This window comes from Notothenia coriiceps, unplaced genomic scaffold, assembly GCF_000735185.1.
Source record: "Notothenia coriiceps isolate Sejong01 unplaced genomic scaffold, NC01 NC01_scaffold00009648, whole genome shotgun sequence".
NCBI lineage: Eukaryota > Metazoa > Chordata > Actinopteri > Perciformes > Nototheniidae > Notothenia > Notothenia coriiceps.
In genome coordinates this window covers 241,437-247,911 of record NW_011342349.1, presented here as the reverse complement: position 1 = coordinate 247,911, position 6,475 = coordinate 241,437, and positions in this window count along the sequence as shown.

Sequence of the window (6,475 nt, the reverse complement as noted above, 5' to 3'; positions counted from 1 at the left end):
ATACGAAACATTTTCAACCATGCAACAAAATATAAATGGTCCTACAAATACTTTTATTTTATTTCCTTCTTATTTTTGTCTAAGCTCAAGGGAGCCAGAGCAGAGGGCTTAAAGGGCCGCATGCGGGCCGCGGGTTGCCGACCCCTGGCATAGAGAAACATTGAAAAGCATCTGTCCCCATGAGTAGTTTATGAAATGCACAAAACCTCACATAATCAAATGTATAAAAAGGGTTGTAGCACAAACATTGTGAAGCCACACGGTAAAACCAGCACCACTGCATATACACAAACAAATACTTCTGCTCATATCTTCTCCTGAACTATGACTTCATGCCATGTCTTTTGTCCTTTGTATCCTTTTGCTTTCATCCGTTTTCTGCCTGTCATTCCTCTATCCTGAGAAAAAGGGACGATTACATCACTGCAGGTGGCGATGTTCGTTTTTAAAGAAGTAGCATTCTTTTCTCAATTTGGCGATCGTCCCAGCTTTATAACCAAAGCAGTCGGCATCTGCTGCTGGGTTGTATCCGCAGAGATTATCAACTCTGAGGCAAAGAGATTTCCTCCAGGAAACAAATTGGTTTATTATGATTTATCAAGTCGAGTAACGTTGATAATTCAAGTGGGAACAAGGAATTCACCAGCAGATAAGATGTCAATAAGGTGATTCGATTGTAAATAAGATGAGCAGAGTTATTGTGTTACATAGGGAATGTGTGGTCCTCTCAAAGGAGCGGTAGAAATTCAAAAATAAATTCATAAAATCAGAAGAGCTTTCAGGGACACATTGCCTCTGCGGGAGTGGTTTATTTAGCCAAATACACGCTTTGCTTATTCCAAGGCATCCTTCACGGCAATTCTTTGAAGAATACTTTAGGGTTCATATCTATCTTGTGAGAGTCCCCACCTAGTTACATTTAATGGTTTATATGAGGCATGCAAAGTGCCAGTGGTGACCTCGTGTGAAAGTGAATAATTTATCTTTAAACTGTCCCCAGATAGTTGCATCTTCCTACTGTAAGCCACACCTCCAGATTTTACTGCCTAACTTGCAGATATTGAGGACTTTCAGGAATACAGTCACCAGTTTAATTTGACACACTTTGCATCTTCTGCCCTCTAATGACAAGATAGTGGCATTTATCAAATTAACTGCTGTCAAGTGCCAGTGCATTCGCAGGAGGATTATGAGTGAAACGCTGTTCATTTGACGGCATGTCTGTCCCCCCCAGCGACGCTGTAGCTGAGCCTTCACTTTAATTTCCACAGCCTCCCACTTTCACTCGCCTACCAGCCCCCTCTCTTTGGAGTAAAATTGTCTCTAAATTGGATATTTAAGGGGAAGTAGGAACTCAGGGGAAGGGGTGCTTTCTTTCAATCGTTTCCTCTCCTTGCAGCCCCCCACTTCCCTTTCCGTCATGGTGTACAGTACAGCCAAGCATATGTATTTTACACCATTTCTGAGGTGCATTTTGGAGATGGGGGGCATCTTATTTATCTCAAGTATCCAGACTTGGGCTCTATAAAAAGCTAAGCCTTTCCAAATCCAACACAGTGTTTATGAATTAGATTTAATGAGGGGGAAGCCATTAAAACACACCATTCGATCTCTGATTACAGACTCCTCTCATCAAATAGCCGGATTAAGAGAGTGTGTTGTAGCGTAACATTAGGATCCTATGGGGCTGGGTGGGGTTAGTGTGGCTTGTGTGTGTGTGTGTGTGTGTGTGTGTGTGTGTGTGTGTGTGTGTGGGGTGGGGCTATATTGTTTGGGTGACAGTCGTCTTTCTATAAATGCCTCAGAAGCAGAGGCAGATTTATGACGGCCGTGCTCTTTGGAAAGCATGAGGGGGGGATGGAGAAGCAGCTCTCACTTTCGAGGATATCTTATGCCTCCTCTGAGAGTCACTCCCCCATCTCTCCAATTCCATGGCTGTCTGTCTATTGCATTGTCTTTGTCTTCTTTCTCTTTATTGCTAGTCATCGTTTTCTTACTTATTATTGTAGTTGTCATAATTTTGTCTCAGGCCTCCTTTGCTAGAGCACTTGTTTCCTTTGTCAGAGAAGCCTTTGAATTCCTTGTATTTGTGAGGGTGAGAGAGTGAGGGCAGCTCATTCATACAGTAGATGTTATATCCATTATGACTGAGAGCAAAAACAGGAAAGACTGAGACACAGTCAAAGAAAAAGGGCAGAAAGGAGGTGGCATGGGACAAAGAATGAACAGTGGCAGAGGGTCTGCTGAGTGGCCTCTCAAAAATGATGACACCCGGTAGTGCTTAAAACTGTTGTACACTTGAAACGGCTAATGAGGCACTTACACAAAAGAGAGTTGCTTTTTGCAGGTCAGATTTAGCTGTCAGTTTAAATATAAATGTTCTTAGCTGACTTAGGAATATATGTTTTTTTTGGGTTTGATATTTTGAGGAATGTGCCTATTTGTTTTTGTTGGAAGTAAAAAACAAAGATGGAAACCTCTCTTGTGTATGCTAATATGGAGCTACAGAGGATTAGCCTAGCTTAGACTGGAAGCAGGTGAAACATCTGGTGGGGCTCTGTTCTCCCGGCGTTTGGACTTTAAACTAAGCTAAACTAATTATCGCCAAGGTCTTACTCCATATTTTCCATACAGATATTTAAATGATATTGGAATTCTCAAAAAAAAAAAGCTTTATGCTAAGCTAAGCTAGTTATCTGCAGGGTCTAACAGCACATTTTACTTTCACTTTTATTTATTTTATACAGATATTTCAGTGATATGGATTTTCTCAAAAGGAACTGATAAACTAAAAGAGAACAACATAATGATTACTCAGTGGTATGGTTTTTTTACTTTGTGATTCAGGCTCAATTTAGTCTGTAATAAAACATTTATTGAGGTTGGGTTCAAAGCAATAGTCTTATCATGTACGGTCTATTCCTTTCTAATTGTATTACTTACCAAAAAATCCCTTCATCAAGCATCACACAGGAGTAGTAATGAGTTGCGAAGAGCTTGGATGTACAGTCTTTGAAGCCCAAAGTTATCTATTATATAGGAAGTCCCGTCAACCGGTCAGCGTCACTTGACACCGTGAAACCCTGATACCCTGCCCGTGATATTGTTTTGGAAAGACCCATGTGTTGCCATGGCAGCACTAGCTATTCCCAGTGCGATTGTATTTTTTCCACCTGCAACAGGAAAAATACCTCCTCCCTCCCAAACACTGTTTCCATGTAAACAGTTTACGAGGGTGTGTGTCTATGTGTGTGTTTTATTTCCTAGTGTTTGAAGCAGACTGAGGTTGTTTTATTTTGCCAATAGCTCCAGGAAGAAATCAATGGGTGCACTGTTTTTTGGAGAATCAAAAAAGGCTGTGTGTGTGTTAGCTTTTCTGTAATATTTGCAGTTTATTCTTTTCCTTGGGGGGTGTTGTATGGGAAACAAGAGAGGAGTAGAAGGTGCTGATCTGCGAACAGCATGAGGAAGAGGCCAGCTGTGGTAGAGGCTACAAATCAGCAGCATCACAAGTGATGTGTTCACAAGACGGATGGAGAGATGAGACAGCGAAAGAGAAAGAAAGAGGCAGTTAGATATATGCGAAGATCTAGGGGCATATAAACAATGTGCGTGAAAGACAGACGGGGAGAAACTGACTCAAGGCGGCGTTAGAAGCAGCGTCTGGGCCAAGATGAGGTCAGACGTGGACAGACTGAAGCCTAGTGTTTGACGTCCACAGGCTATAGTGAGCCATTAACAGACCTGTCAAACGTAGCCCCTCCCCCATAGGAAACTGCTGGTATAAACACTTTATTAAAATGGAAGGCTAGTAATAGTCCTAACTTTTTTGTAATTTAGCAATCCCTCAAAGAAAACCTCTGGATTGTCTAGTTTTAAACATTACATTTTGCTAAACTGGAGATTTTTAGGTTGTAGCTTTTGTTTGTTTTTGTACCTTAGACACATACATTCTCCAGAAGGCACTGTTGAGTCAGAGTCAGGGCTGCGGTGATTCACTGGGCATTGTATCTACAGTTTATCATTATTATTCATGACTGTGGTTTTAGGTCTGTGACTGTGGTTTTAGGTCTGTGACTGTGTTTCCTTTTAACTAAGGGGTGGTTACAGCCTAAAAAATGTAGTTTGGATCCTCAATATTTCTGGCCCCAGGGTTGTGTGGGCACTAAATGCATTCCACACACGCACGCACGCACGCGTCGCACGCACGCACGCACGCACGCACGCACGCACGCACGCACGCACGCACACACACACACACACACACACACACACACACACACACACACACACACACACACACACACACACACGTCACACACGTCACACACAGGGCCTCTATATCGGTGTTTGCCTGGCAGGAGGCCGCTGGTCGAAGCAGGCGCATTGGGCAGCGGCCGCCCACAGGCAGCAGCTAGTACGAGAAGCGAGCGGTGGGTGGGCTGAAGGTCAGACGGGCCCTGAACACACCACCATTGTTCTTTCTATCTCTTTCCTTCACACTTTGACCTGCGAAACATATGTCTGTGTATCTGCGGCTGTATGCCGGCTAAAATATCTCAACGAAAGAGAGGTGTAGAAACAATGGAGGCACAACATACTTTGGTAGCTGTATGTGTTCTAAAGCTGCTTTTAAAATAGTATGTACTAGAGTTTATTCTGCATGTTTGTGTGTTGACCGTGGCATGTTATTAGTCTGAGTCAGCACAGAGGAGGCCGGCCTGCTCTCTGAGAAGAGCGGCTCTGTCTAATGTAGGAGTGGGAGGAGATGAGCAAAAGGTCTTCTTTGACATTCAAAGATGCATGATGTCTTCCCCTCAGCTGTTACACACCAGATTCCCCGAACCGCTGACTGTACTCTCCCCTCCTGGAAGCAGAACTATTTAAACTAAAACATGTTTAGTGAAAACCACAGCTCTAACTTGGGAATGGGATGCATTTCCTCATGGAGTGCAGCATTGTGAAACAAGTTGTTTTAAGTCTAATTTGTAGTGTCTTTGCATCCTGCTTGAGTTTTGATTTTCGTTTTTTTTCTCTCTTCTAATTCTCCTCATAAAGAACATCACACATAATCATTATGCAAAACTACTTTGAGCTGGTATTTTCCCACAAAGAAAATGATTGCAGAAGCTGGTCAAAGGCAGGTTACAGAAGAATTTCCCCAGAGATGCTTCAGAAATAATTTGAACCTTGACCCAGTTTGTAGTGGTTGGCCTCTTCAATTGCCTCGTCTCAGAGCTGTATGTTTTGTATAAGGGCATGAACAAAGATGAAGGGGGAACTCATTTGGTGTGCCCTAGTTTTGTAGAGCCGCATTAATTAGTGTTAGAAAATTAACTTTGCGCTGCACAAGACAACCTTCTGCGAGCATCAGGCCAACCAGCATATGTAAGACATGAGTTGTCTAGACAAAGGATATTTGCTGAGATTGAAGCTTACTTAAGTTCTTTGAGATATGAGAGTATGGATTTAAACTACTGTTTTGCATAACCATAATGACAATTGTATACCTTCCTACGTCAGTGGAGTACACCTCAGAAATCTTCACAGTTATAGTAACTTTGGTGATTTGCTAAATGTGTCGATTTAGGTTGAGAGGTAGAGTGGTCATTCCCTAGTCAAAGAGTTGAGGGTTCAATCCCTCAAGCCTCTGCGGTCAACATATCTGAGTGTTCTTGGGCCAGAAACTGAACCCCAAATTCCTCTCGATTTCATGGTGTGGAGTGTGTGTCAATGTTTATCATATCTGATGAGAAAGTGACACCTTTTATGGTCACTCTGTTTGAATGTCTGTGGAAATGGGTGAATGCTAAAATGTTCTAAAAGAATGGTCTCCAATACTGAACAAGCTCTGATTAATGCTGTCCGTTTACAAGTCTAGATATAAAATTAAAAGTTACTTACAAACAGTTTTGTTTTCTCCTATCACAGATGGTCATTTCACCGGGACCCCTCCATCATACGGTTACGATGCAGATCGCGCAGAGGAGCAGCGAAGGCACCACGAAATCCTGCCGTACATCGATGACTCGCCGTCATCTTCCCCGCACCTCAGCTCAAAGAGCCGCAGCAGTCGGGACACGCTCTCCTCCGGATCGCTAGAGTCCTCCAAGTCGGTCAGTACGCCTGCTGCCATTTCCTACTGCTGGGTATTGTATTAGCAACATTTTCAGATTTGTAAAGTTACTGAGAACAAACCAAGCTGCGAGCTATTTCATAGGAGTTTTCTTTCACTAGCATCATAGCGTGGTGCAGGGTTAAAGTTTTTCTTTGTACGGCAACGGTAGTATTACAGTGGATTCCTGATTTTGGAATATTGCAGAAAATAAGCTCTCTTGCAAAGAAACGCTTATGATACTTACATTTTTCGATAAGCTGGACACAATATCCACATACAGTATAACGTTCACTTTTGTAATTTTTAAAGCATAAATGCATTCACCAGAAGTTAATTTGAATTACATCACGGTCACAT